This window comes from Gastrolobium bilobum, unplaced genomic scaffold (genome assembly GCF_033153095.1).
Source record: "Gastrolobium bilobum isolate Gb01-03AN ecotype WA unplaced genomic scaffold, APGP_CSIRO_Gbil_v1 utg2195, whole genome shotgun sequence".
NCBI classification, from domain to species: domain Eukaryota; kingdom Viridiplantae; phylum Streptophyta; class Magnoliopsida; order Fabales; family Fabaceae; genus Gastrolobium; species Gastrolobium bilobum.
In genome coordinates this window covers 981,199-995,935 of record NW_026895782.1, presented here as the reverse complement: position 1 = coordinate 995,935, position 14,737 = coordinate 981,199, and the positions used below count along the sequence as shown (strand labels likewise).

General features: G+C 34.9%; 1 pseudogene; it reads left to right on the top strand.

The window, feature by feature from the left end:
* The first annotated feature begins 66 nt into the window (after nt 1-66).
* Nucleotides 67-9,214, top strand: LOC133295839 (probable LRR receptor-like serine/threonine-protein kinase At2g16250; annotated as a pseudogene).
* Nucleotides 9,215-14,737: the final 5,523 nt, after the last annotated feature.

The following is a 14,737-nucleotide window of genomic DNA, read 5'->3' as shown; positions in this document are numbered from 1 at the left end:
GGGTCGCGTGGGGGTTTGAATGGGTTGAAAACTCTGATTCTCTCAGACAATAGTCTCACTGGTAGAATGCCTTCGGAACTTGGAAGGTTGTCTGGGCTATCGGTTCTTGATCTCTCTAACAATTCGTTGACAGGACCAGTGCCTAACTCTTTCTCTTTTCTTGTTAATCTCACAAGGCTTGATCTTTCTTCCAATTTTTTATCTGGGTCCATTCCACCTCATCTGGGTGCCCTTTCTAATCTCCAAATTTTGAATCTTTCAGATAATGGCCTCACTGCTTCGGTTCCTCCTCAACTGGGTAACCTTTACAACTTGGTTAAACTTGATCTTAGCAAGAATTCTCTATCTGGGTCATTGCCAGATCTTTTGTTTTCCAAGATTCAAATGCTCATTCTCAGTGAGAATGCCTTTGATGGTGCTCTTCCTGCTACGTTGTTTTCCGGGCCCAACTTGCACTTTCTCGATGTATCCAACAACACCCTCACTGGACCCTTGCCTAAACTCACTAGTTCAAGCAATGTTAATTATGCTGGTGCCACATTCACTCTCAAACAATTTGTTCTATGGACCTCTGATTACAATGCCTAGCAAATTTAAAACAATTGATTTGTCCGGTAATTATTTCCAAGGCGAGGTGCATGTTGGTCGTTTTAAATTTAGTACTAGTTTTACTCTTGATAGAAATTGCCTACGGATGATTCCAAACCAGAGGGATTTAGAGGATTGTAGAGTGTTTTATGTTGAGAGAGCATTACCCTTTAGTCCCGGTGTCAAAGAACCAACGCAATCGCCCTTGCTAGATTCTGAGTCCGGGAACAACAAACGAGAGATATTCATACTGGCAGGTATATTTGGTGGGCTTGGCTTTATTGTGCTTCTGGTATTGGTCCTCATGCTCATGCTGCTTCTAAAACAATGTAGTGGTCATAATAGCATCGGAATTCAAAGGGGGACAGCAAATGTGGGACCTGTTCCAGAAGTGGAAAATCCTACACCTCCAAAGGACCCTGTGTTTGTAGCTGGCACGGGAGAATCATTTTCATATGAGCAAATGCTTCATTTGACTGCTAACTTTGCTGAAGAAAATTTAATCAAACACGGTCATTCTGGAGACCTCTTCTGGGGAACCTTGGAAGGTGGTGTAACAGCGGTTGTAAAAAAGGTAGATTTAAATTTATTTAAGAAAGAATCATACATGGTGGAATTAGGACTACTACTAAGCAAGGTTTCACATGCAAGATTGGTCCCCCTCTTGGGGCACTGCTTGGAGAATGAGCATGAGAAATTTTTAATTTATAAGTATATGCCAAATGGAGATTTTGCTACTTCCTTGCACAGAGTCACCTGTTCCGATGATAAATTTGTTGGGTTTGCTCTTTTACTAAAGCCCAAATGGGTTATTAGTATGAGAAGAGCCCAAGGAACCTAGAGCCCAATGAGCTAGGGTTTCTTGGAACCCATATAAATAGTACCTCTTAAGTCATCAGCCTCTAAGGTCTTCTTTGTGAGAAAGAGGCAAGCTCATAATCTAATCAGTGCCCACACACTTCCCCTTCCTCCTCGAGAGATAGTTTGGAAGATCTGCCACAGTCCAGCTTCAAGGAGGTTGTTCGTGCTGCGGCACTGAGGTGAGCTGTTCGTGAAGAGGAATCCTACAAGGGAAGATTCTACACGAGACCTGCGCACCGAGAGGTAATTGTGAAACAAGGATGATTCGGTAAGCATACCAATGTACTAGGTCCTAAACCGCTTCCGCATAAATCTAAGATTTCCTTCAATTGGTATCAGAGCCTTGGCTGTACATTGGTATGTGAATCTAGTTTCACTATTCATGTAATTAGTTTTGCTTCTTGAAATGTGGCACCTAGGGTTCTAGGATTATGGTATGAATCTAGCATGTGTATTTTATAATTCATTTTCATAAAAGTTTAAATTTTAATCGGTAAAAATGCTTTAATCCATGGTTAGGATCTCTCGTGTATTTCTCGATTTGTAACAAGGAGGCTAATCCCATATGATTAGGTTTCCTCCTTGCTGTTTTTGTTTATTTTTGGAATTTCTGTGTATTTTTCAAATATTTTGTAAAAGTTCAAGATCGAGAAACCGCGAGTAAGATGCGCAGTCAGAACTGTCGGAGACTTTTCGAGGTCTTCCCGATCTCGGAATGAGGCGATCTATATATGGTTGGAAAGAGGACGGAAAGACGAACGCAACGGTGGCTGGCTTACTGCCATCTGAGTTTACACGCGCCACCACGCGCCTTCACAAGATTCTGAGAGTGGCCGCCACTCTCCGGCAAAGAATGGGAGAGTGAGGGAGCGTCCGGCCACCTTTTTGGGTGATTCCGGCGGCGGTGCACTCGTCTCTACGTGGCGGTCCTTCCCCTGGAGTTTCAGCTTGATTTGACTTCGGGTGACGGCGCGGCAGACCTGACGGCTAGGGTTTCTCTTTCGCGTCCTAGGGTTTCTCGCCAAAGGATTGGGTCTTTGGGCTTTTGGGCCCATGAAACCCTAAAGGGGCTTGAGACAGATACTATGGGCTAGGCGAATTTCGAATTCCAAAGTTGTATTATTTTATTTTATTTTATTTTCTTTAAAATAGGAAGGCCATGGATTAAAGTAATTAGATTTTATTATTTAATGCTTTTATTGATTGGTATAAATTATATGATTGATAACATGCTTTATTGCGATAACATGCCATATAGAATAGGTGGTGCCATATTGTTGCATAACTTGTATGATTGCATGAGCATAATAGCTATTATGTCTTCAGCGACTAGTATGATAGTTATTATGGGATTATTTTGATTTTAAATCATCCTAAGAAATTAATTAATAATTATTATGATTTTTATTAAAAATCTAGATTAATAATTGAATTAATTAATTTTGGATAATTAACATCAAGACAAATAATCGTTATGGAAATTATTTTGATTTCAAATTATCCTCATAAATGATAATTATTATGATTGTTGCAATCTAGATTAATAATTAAATCAGCTATTTGGATGATTTAAATCTAGAAAAATAATTAGAGAAAATTTCCTAAGAGAATTCTTTTATTTTGCGAGTAATTTGTGGGTTTTCTGAAATGGTCATGGAATAACACACGCTGCATACAACATTCATGTATCATGATTGTTTGGAGCACACGCTGACGTAAAGTGACCGGATTTCAGGACCTTAATGCTTTCAAAATTATGTTAAGCTTAGTGCACGTTTATCGGTGCTCTTACTTATATAGTTTTTGAAATCAAACAAAGGATACTCTCAATTAAATAATTCTTGGAAATTAGAAAATGTTGCTTATGTTGAATGGAAGGAGATTTAAATTAAGAAATTAATTTAACCTTCAAGCGCATTATAAGGACCATTAATAAAATAATCATGTGAAGTCTCATCGAATAAGCATGATTGAATTTTATTAGATTGGACCTAAATAATTATGGGAGGAGATTTAAATTAAGAAATTAATTTAACCTCCAGGCGCATTGAGGGCCTATCAATAAAATAATCATGTGAGGCCCCAACGGATTAGCATGATTGGATTTTATTAGGCCTTAATAATTTCAAAATTTTAATAAAGTATTGTATGGCCCATCGTCGATAATACTAAGTTATTAAAGATAATTTTGAAATTAAACAATGAATTCGACAGGGCTTATGAAAATTCTCAAACAAAAATGTTGAATGAGTGAAGGTTTTAAAAATTAAATAATTTTAAAACCTGCGGGCTCCATTTGTGGGTTTATTAGTGAAATGGTTATCGCTGAAGCCCCATCGGATAAGGATAATCAGATTTCACTAGATTAAATCTTAATAATTTCAAAATTTTAGTAAAGTATTGTACGGCCCATCGTCGGCAATGCTTAGACACTAAGGATAATTTTGAAATTAAACAATGGTTAATTACATTCAACTTTGGTAAAATTGTTAACCCTCCCATCGAGGCTCTGGCAATGGCACTGAAGGCCCAAATAACAATTTTGGTTTTTACAAGTGACTTGCCCATCGTAAGCCTTGTAAAGATAAACTGAAGGATTGTTAACAATAAACAAGAGTAGTTATGAGAATCTACTTGCACTTCGTTTGTTTATTGCATTATTTGTTTGTAATTGTGTGCTTTATATGTTTTTCAGAAAATATCTTAGAAATGATTTTGAGTCGAAAACCTCTAGATGGTACCAACTATGAATAAGTGAAAAGCAAATCTTTGATATTGTTCTAAAACATGGAAGCTAAAATTTGTCCTGACAATGTGAGGGCCATAGCAACCTGCAGAGAAAGCGTTTAAGGAAACTAAGATGCATTTCTCAGATTGAGAAAGGGCAGATATGGTAGTTCGTTGCTATATTATTGTCAGTCTTTCCAAATACTTGCAAAAGCAAGTGTACATGATTAAGAGTGGAGTAAAAATGCTTCAGACTCTTAATGACATGTTTGCTGCATCTAGCAGCTCTGCTAGACAGAATGCAGTCGGTGCAGGTTTTGCTAAGAGTCTTGTTAAATCCAAAGGGAAACCCAAGGGTGGTAACAAGAACAAAATGACTTGGTTATCAGTTGTCAAACCAGTTGCTATGAAGAAGCCGCAAGGCAAGTTCTTCAAGTACAAACTAAAGGGACACTGAAAGAAAAATTGCCCAGAGGTGATGAAAAGAACCAGACATGGGCATATCAAGGCCTGATCAGTGAATGAATTATTGATTCAGGAATCACTGATTATATTTGTTACTCTTTGTAGTAGTTCAAACATGGCATACCTGTCAGCAATGGACATAGATATTTTAAGCTTGAAAATGGGAACTTGTGTCTGCATTTGCAGTAAGACAAGTTATTTATAAGACTATGGTTTTGGGTGACTGTTTATTTGTTCCAGATTTCAAGAGGAATTCAATTTTTGTTAGTTGTTTTGGTTAAAACATGGGTTGACAATGCAATTGATTCCTCAGTTATATTTCGAAGTTCATCTTCGTCTTGTTTGTTCTGGTACATTGTTTAAATAGTCTTTATTACCTATGTCCTATAACCTTTTTTAAATTTGTTATGTTGAATGGAAAGGATGATGAACAAGGATTTTCACCAAAGAAATAAAAGTTTCAAATGAAACATAACTTTGGCCTTTGTGATTGAGTCACATTATCTCAAGTAGAAAATATGTTTTAGTTAAAAGAGATACTGAAAGTTCAAGAATCTTTTAACTAACAGCTACATGTTAGTCCTATTTTGAAGGTAAAGTGGCCAAGCAATCCTACAAGGGCCAAAAAGGTTTGCGCAACTATTCAACTGGAACTGGTACATACTAATGTATGTGGACCAATTAGCGTTCAGACCAGAAGAGGTGATGAGTACTTCATTATATGAATGTTTACTCTGGATTTGGACAGATGAACCAAGTGCGCCATAAGTCTAAAGCTTTTGGAAATTCCAAGAGGTTTAGTCTGAGGCAGAAAAGCATGTAGGTGTTCAAATCAAAAACCACTTTGGTCTACTAAAGTGTTTGGCTACCTGTCTGGTAATTTCAGGTCTTACCTGATTTAAGAGGGGATAGTTTTCGTAACTGTCAACTCTAAGAACGCATTAGTTGAATGAAGTTGCAGTATGCAAAAATCAAACATTTCTAGACTTGGTGAAGATCATGTTCAGTTATTCATCTTTGTCAATGTTGTTCAAGGGAGATGCCTAAGAGAAGGAAATGTACCTTCTTAACTTGGTTCCGTCAACGTTTGTTGTAAAGACACCTAAAGAATTATGGAAGGGGTGCAAGCCCAGATCTAACCATATTCGAATTTAGGGTGCTACGACACACGTCCTACAACAGCAGTCAAATGAGATGGAATCTTGTATGGAAGTGTGCATATCTTTTGGCTACCCTAAGAGAACTAGGGATGATTTCTTATTTAGTCTTAAGGACAAGATAATCTAAGTGAGCACTCACATGATTTTCTTAAAGGAGGACTAGATAAGAAATTACAAGCTCTTAAGTTAGGTTATTCTCGATGAGATTTATCTCAGATCAAGAATTTCCAGAATCTCTAGAAGCTTCATCCATTGTTCCCTTGATTGTTCAAGAGGGGATAGATATATCTCTAAGTGAACAAACAAGAGAACCATGATTGGAAATTCAACATGATAATATATAAGTGAAACTAGTAGAAATATTAGTATCACATGTAAAGGAACAATATCAAGGATAATCGGATCCTCAAGAAATTGAAGATCCATCATTTGACCCACTATTTGTTTTACCTATAAATACACAAGGTCTAGTGCAGTACATTCGTAGTAGGAGAGAACCTTGTTAACTCTCAAGTTGTCTCTTGTTGAGTGATATTGATCCTACTAGTTACGATAATACACTAGAAGATGTTGTTGATCAAGTGTTGCTCACGCTATGAACAATGAGATGAAATACTTGTATTTCAACTCCGTTCGGTCCTAGTAAATACACCAAGAGGGGTAAAACCCACAAGGTGCATGTGGACATAAAAGGCAAAGAGAGGATGGACAGAAAGGTGAAAACCTTCAAAGCTAGCTTGGAGGCATTTTTTGCCAGACGCCATGCTTGAGTCTATCCAGATTCTCTTAATTGCTATAAGTCTCAATTATGAGATTTTATTTTGGGAGTTGGATGTCAGGATATCTACATACAACAACCAAAAGGGTTTATAGCAAATGAGCAGGAACACACGGTATGCAAGTTGTGAAAGTCTATTTCATAGACTTAAGCAAGCATCCAGGTCTTGAAACATCATTTTTGATCAGGTTATCAAAATTTTGATTTTGAGAGAACCTTGATGAATGATGTGTATTTGTATGTAAAGGATACAACGGAAGACAATAGCTTTTCTGGTACTTTATGTAGATGATATGCTCCTTATTGGAAACAATGTGGAGGTAATATCAAGCATAAAGAGTTGGCTAAGTTAGTGTTTTGGTATGGAAGTACTGGGGAAGCCAATTATATTCTTGGTATAAAACTCTTATGAGACCGGAAGAATAAGTTGTTGGCATCACCTCAGGCTACTTACATTGACAAAACCCAAAATTCAACATGAGAATTCTAAGAGAAGAATTATAATTCTCAGATGTGAAATTCATCTTCCTAAGGAGTGACCAAAGACTTCTAAGAAGGAAGAATGCATGAGCAAGATATCTTATGCTTTGGCAAAGGTAGACTCACACATATCATGTTGGGCGTTAAACCAAACATCTGTCACGCAGTGGGAGTAGTGAGATAGTACCATTTTGAACCTAGAGGAATACTAGATTATTGTTAAGCATGTACTCAAGTATCTTTGGAGAACGAGAGATTATATGCTGGTTGGGAGTCTTGAAAAGCTGAGTTTTCAAAAATTCAGTTATTTCAAGTGGATATTGACTCAAGAAAATCAACCTCGAGCTATGAGTTTTTCACTAAACTCAGATAGCATTAGAGGTGGATCTTGCAGACCCAGTTACTAAGAGTTTGCCTGAACTTGTGTTCGAGAGGCATGTTACTTCTTTGGGTCTTAGGAGGATCCCAGACTTGCATTAAGCAAGTGGGAGTTATTGGTTTCATTGTGCTCTTGGAGTAAGACAATGAAACAATAAAATAATTTTCTGAATTTCATAAATAAGGTTTTATTTATTTATTTTGCGCACTACTTACAAACATAAAGGTCCGGATCAAATTGTGGAGTATATGATCATATGGATACGTTCATAGAGGACATGATCATAGGTTCTCACAATTGATGAATGGATTCACAGCTGTTAAATAAAGTTGGGCACTATATTTAGGCTGCAATATTTTATGAAATAGTTTTGTCTGAATCATTGTAAAATATTGGTGTGAGTTAACATTCACATTGAAAGGATCAAGGAGAGATTTGATTAAGGTTGTTTTTCTGTCATAAGGTATCAAATCTCTAGTTAACTATAGTTATGTAATTGCTCTTAATCCTGAGTTTATTATAAATAGGTAATCAAATAGTTTTCATTCTTTGATTTACCAACGAGTGAGGTTCGATCTATTGACGGCCAATAACTCGGTATTTTGGGAGTGAGATTATTTGATTATCGGTATTTATGAGATAAACAACATGGAATTTGTAGGATATGTCCCCTTGATATGTTTCAGTACTTGGATATTAAAGACACTGGCCAGTGCATGTAATCCATTAGAGAAACTATCATAGTCAATGGAATAAATAATTGATTGAGTTACAGAAAACTTGTCAATCCATTATAGACATTTTACAAAGGGGCGATGCATATTCATGTTATAAGTGTTGTTAATCTTGGAGTTCAAGTTCGGGCTTTTAGTGGAGTAGCACCGAATTAGATAATCATTTGTTGATTATCAGGAGCCTTGATTAATAACAGATGGTAGATCCCCAAGCTAGCTTGAGACAAGGGATGGGGTATTTTTCGGATAGATGATGACTTATGGGTTACATGATCTTGGGTTTTACGACTCAAGTTTGTATCCAAAAGAGCAAGTGGGAGATTGTTGGGTTTGCTCTTTTACTAAAGCCCAAATGGGTTATTAGTATGAGAAGAGCCCAAGGAACCTAGAGCCCAATGAGCTAGGGTTTCTTGGAACCCATATAAATAGTACCTCTTAAGTCATCAGCCTCTAAGGTCTTCTTTGTGAGAAAGAGGCAAGCTCATAATCTAATCAGTGCCCACACACTTCCCCTTCCTCCTCGAGAGATAGTTTGGAAGATCTGCCACAGTCCAGCTTCAAGGAGGTTGTTCGTGCTGCGACACTGAGGTGAGCTGTTCGTGAAGAGGAATCCTACAAGGGAAGATTCTACACGAGACCTGCGCACCGAGAGGTAATTGTGAAACAAGGATGATTCGGTAAGCATACCAATGTACTAGGTCCTAAACCGCTTCCGCATAAATCTAAGATTTCCTTCAGTTTTCTACATAGTCATGTGCTGAAAGATCACGATTTCGGACTCATCCGGAGAGAGTTACAACCACCATTATCATGCACTCGAATAATAGCATCTGAAAAGCTGAATGTAAAGTGCCCACATTTTGATTTTGCAAAAGACAGAATCTTTGCAGCTTAGAAGATGCCGCCCACCTATATAAAGTTGATCAACAATTATATTTGGAGAATTCTATAGCTATAATGAAATAGCAAATTCAGGTGCATTACAAGACAAATTGGGGTTGGTGGTTTAAAAGAACACAAAGAAGAGAGGCCAAACCACTAGCTTGTTTCTACTTCTCTATAGTCACTATAAGAGACTTCCCTAGTGATGTATGTCTTGTTAAGTGTCCAATTTAGCTACGAGCCTCGACACTAAATTTGTCTCGAAATTTACGAGAAAGGATAAATACAAATTTACTTTTCTCCTCTTGATTTCTTCATTCCATATCCTATACACTATATATATATATATATAAATATATATATTATATGCTTGAGAAATATATGGCAGCATCACCAATAATATTTTCATAAGCACATCACAAGTGAGGAAGAAAGAGGGGAGAATGACCACTGGAGCATTTCAAATGATGCTTCGGTGTGTCTTTGAAGGAAGTATATCATTGCATGACGACATGGAGGTTGAGCGGAGGCCATACCATAAAAATTGTGGCTGTGAATTGCACAACTTGAAAGGTATTTGCAACAAAGCTTGCCCTCAGCTAAGATATGTTTCATTCACCAAGAAAACATCATGGACTCATTGTTCCATGCGCAACAAAGATTCCAAGTTCAATTCCCAGTCTTCTCTTTCCAGGAAGGAATGCCTCTATGACTTTGTTGCATAAACCATAGAGTTCTATTAGAATAAATGGTTACCAAGTGATGACAAGTTCTTTAGTTTGTTACTTCTGTTTTCGTTTTAGCTACATTTCTCATTTTCTTATTTGTATTCAGTTTCATTTGAAGATTGTAATTCTACTTTGCTTTTTCTTTGCCTCCTACTGTAAACCGATTGCAGATAACTTCATTGATACTGCATTATATACAAAACCTTAAGAAACACCTTTGTAATGTATTTTAAATTCATTCTACGGAATGTTATTAGTGACTTATGTAAGTTCTAAACTTATTCTTGATGATCTAATCATGTTTATACACAATAGAAACAATTAGATCAAGTGCGGAAAAATTAAGATCATAAATACTTCCCGCCATTGCTTCTCTTGTTGCTCAAAAGGTTGCTGTAAACACTGATACAAGTTCTTCAATGAGACTTCCAAACTCGACTCATCCAGCATAGATGGTGTGAAGTTCTTATGGAGAGTAAGCTCAGTGACTCAAGAAGCTGAAGATGCACTCTTTTTATAGACTCCTCTATCATAGAGTCTATTCAAGAGTGCTTTGAAGATAAGTTAAATTGATGGCAGACAAGAAAAGATGGTTGTAGACGATATACAAAAGTTGGTTAACCACTACAATAAGTGAGCAATTAGTGGATCCATTATTATTAGCAGACAATGTAAGTGGACCAATAGACCACACCACCACTTTGATTATGGACGGTGGATCAGCCACTATCATTGTGGATGGTGGACCACAAAAAGTTCTAACAACTTATTGCCGTTGTTTGTAGCAGAATCTCAACTTCAAGCTGATTGGTTACAAAACAAAACTTATTTCAAACAACACGATATAGCAAAGCAGTTAAACTGCTTTTAATTGGAGTCTCCAAATAACTTTATGAAGCTATCATCAGTTTATCACCTTATTGGATACTTGACAAACCGTTGCATAATAATATTATATACTTCAATCATAAAGTTATCGTTGAAGCCTCCAAGTAATGGCAGCTTCAGTTTGATATCATGAAATTTGAAATATATGTAGAATGTTACGTCTGCTGATCTGTGATAGTTTCATGGCAGCATATGTTTATCTTGCTAAGTTCATATTATATATCAAGAGATTGCATACATGTATGTGATCAATAAGGGATGGAAGAAACAAGCAAAGCACGTGGTATACACCAGAGGCATGGCAAAGCGTATATTTTATAAATGTTAGCTGGTAAGCATTTTAATTCAACCTTAAAATAGGAAATCTGCAAATATATTTATATCTTCTGTAGGTGGCTAGGAGTAAATCTTTTTATTGCATATTTTCTGCTAAGAAACAGAGAATTTGTTATTTCACACCACAATGGTTACAGCTTCTTTACACATTTCTTGTTTGGAAAGATAAAGGTAAAGAGTGTATATTGAAATGTGTGTTTTTCTCGTTTTATTTATTTATTATATAAAAAAAGTAGTGTAATAGAGGGTAATAAAAAAATAAGTGTTTTGTTTTTATGATGTTACATGACAAAAAAACCATTTTCCTACACATTCATAATATACGTGGAGTCTATTAAATAGTGGAGTGAGAAAAAAAAATCAAAGGTGGGCCAACTTGAATTGTGTGTGTAGAAAAATTGATTTCTTGTCATGTAACATAACAAACCATTTTCCAAAAAAAAAAATTAAATAATTCAGTTTTTAGGAATTTCCCCAACGACGAAGCAGAGCACCCCCTTTAGAAACGTCACATTTAGAAATTAGAAGACATGCCTTTGAAGCAGCCTATGTTGAAACATGTCTACGTCGAAAAACCAAAATGAAATTAGTATAAACAAAACAATGGAAGTGTAAACTTGAGCGCAGAACTAAACTCCTACAAACCGCCAAAGGCTATATAGGAATAAACGTTAGATATCCTCAGTTCACTCCCTACTACTTTGGCTAGACGTAGAATTTCTGGAAGCGAATTTTCTTCGGGCTTCTCAATGGAGACTAACGCTATTTTTCACTCTTGATTGTTCCCTGACTCTGTCCCCAAGTCTATAAAAGATGTTGGACATACGAATTTTTTTTTCTTCTAATAATTAAACTTTTGAATGGAGATTGAAACACACAACTTATTGGTACCAACTTTCTTTTAAACACAAGAAATTCATAACTAAAAATGCTGAGACATCTTCTTAGAAATCTGACAATTATTGAGTTGAATGACAACCTTAATTAATTCTCAAATTTTTTGTCTATCTAATCAAGGCAAAATTAAAAAACGAGTAACAACATGCTATCTGAAAAACCATGAAAATCAAAATATTGATTCTTCTTGAATATGACTCCACAGCTAGCGGTCCCCTTGACATATCTTAGAAGAAAAAAAATTAAAATAATATTTTTTAATTAAATAATTACGTATTTATTACAGTTTTGAGAAAAATTACAAATTTATTACACATTGTGACGCCCCATTGAGGCGTCTCACCTTAAGGGAAAACGCCCAAATGGGGCGTCACTCATGAGCGGTTGATACGTGTCACTTTTTTGTTCCAAAAAAAAAAATTTAATTTAATCATAAAACTTCTAAAGGCCATAACTTTTGACTCGAGTATCCAAATTATGTAATTCTTTTTTTGATTCCATATAACTTTTCGAGATCTACGCAATGACATCTCATTTGATATATTTTATTTCTCACCAACATAATTTAAATTTAAATCAGGTAATCCTTCATCCTTAGATATTTAGAATATTTATTTAATTATTTCCTTTATTAATACAGATTTTTCAAATTGATTTTTGAGTTTAAATCACAAATCAAATCTTTATTTTGTTTTCCTTATTAATAATAATTGTTACTTTTAATTTAAATCACAAACCAAATTTTTTTATAATAAAAATAAAAAAATTTATTTTTTTAATTTAAATCACACATCAAATCTTGATTTATTTTTTGTATTAAATCACAAACGCAGAACTCAGAGGCTTCTGAGTTTAAAAATGTGACACGTGTCAAAACCTAACACATCACCAATCACGTCTAAATTGGGTTTCAATCAAGAGGCAATAACGCCTAATTTAGGTAATTTTATTTTTGAAAAAATTTATAAGCCATCATTAATTTTAAACCACGAAATTTTAAAAATAATCATTAATTTTAAAAATAATATCCTTCTTCCTTAGAAATTTAGAATATTTATTTAATTATTTCCTTTATTTCTACAGATTTTTCAAATTGATTTTTCAGTTTAAATCACAAATCAAATCTTTATTTTGTTTTCTTATTAATAACAATTTTTATTTTTATTTTGAATTTAAATCACAAACCAAATTTTTGTTATAATAAAAAAAATTATTATAAAAAAATTTAAATCACAAATCAAAATTTTATTTATTTATTTTATATTAAATCACAAATCCAGAACTCAGAGGCTTCTGGGTTTAACCGCTCTTATAATACTATTTTTACAAATTAAAATTGTGTTTGTGAGAAATAAAATATGTCAAATGAAATGTCATTGCATAGATCTCGAAAAGTTATGTGGAATCAAAAAAAGAATGACTTGATTTGGATACTCGAGTCAAAAGTTATGGCTTTTAGAAGTTTTATGATTAAATTAATTTTTATTTTGAAAAAAAAAAAAGTGACACGTGTCAACACTTCATGAGAGACACCCCATTTGGGCATCTTCCCCTTAGGGTGAGACGCGGTGACGCCCAAAAGAAGCGTCACATTGTGCAATAGATTTGTAATTTTTCCTAAAATTGCAATAAATACATAATTATTTAATTAAAAAACATTATTTTAATTTTTTTTGTCCATATCTTAGCACCCTTTTTGGCACCCTGAGATGCTCCTCACTTGCCCAATGCAGGAATTTGGAAAGAACACTAACTGCCTGCAAGTGCAAACTATCTGGCCTAGTAAATTTGAGATACATTAAGCTTCCAACCAAGCTTTTGTAAACAATTCTTCAACTTTTCAAGACTTATCTTCTTTGTTGAGCTTCTCTTTTTGATTCATAGGAGTACTGATAGCCTTGCATATGCTCATATGGACTTTAAGATCTTTTAACCTATTATTTCTGACAGGTAAAAATTCCCGAATCTGTCTGCTCATAGGCGGACCCAGGGGAGGGGCTAGGGTTGGCCACCGCCCCTCCCTGATTTTAAGAATTTTTTTTTATTATATATATATATAATTTTGGGCAGAAAAAAAATAATTTCAGACTAAAAAAATTAAATAATTGGGCTGAAAATTCAAAAAAATCTTAAACAAACACAACTTTAGAAATTGTAATTGTAATTTTTTTCAAAGGAAGGAACAAACTTTTAGAGCTCAAGAAAAAATTTCAAAATCAGACACACGTGATTATCAAGAGGGTGGCGAAAATCTTTGTGAAAGAAGACAATAGCAAAACACACAAACAGAGATTCCAATTTTTTGAGCTAAATATTGGAGAAGGAAAAAAGCTCGCATCCATTATCGAATGGAAGAAAATCAAGACCAGACTTCAAAATTGAATGAAAAATCAATTTCTTGATGATTCTTTAATTACATATGTTGAAAAAGAAATTGTTTTGAATTTTAGCACAAATTCAATTATAGAAGAGTTTAATAATATGAAAAAAAACGTAGAGCAAGAGTTAAGTGAATTAACCTTGAATTTTGTAATAAATCTCTTTCAAACCTTTTATATTAGGTACATATATATAATTAAAAAAAAATTTGCCCCCCTCAATAAAAATTTCTGGGTCCGCCGCTGTGTCTGCTAGATTGTGACATCTACATAAGATTAGTCATCTCAAAGTTCTCCATCATCTCAGTTTTGAATTGATTAATGAGCTTAGAATTATTTCCTGTCACCAAAAAATATCCAAATAGAAGGATAAAATCAGAATATCAACTTTTCTTTTCTTAACATAGAGTGTTGACTCATTAAGAGTCTATGTGAAGCCATGACTCAACAAATGTT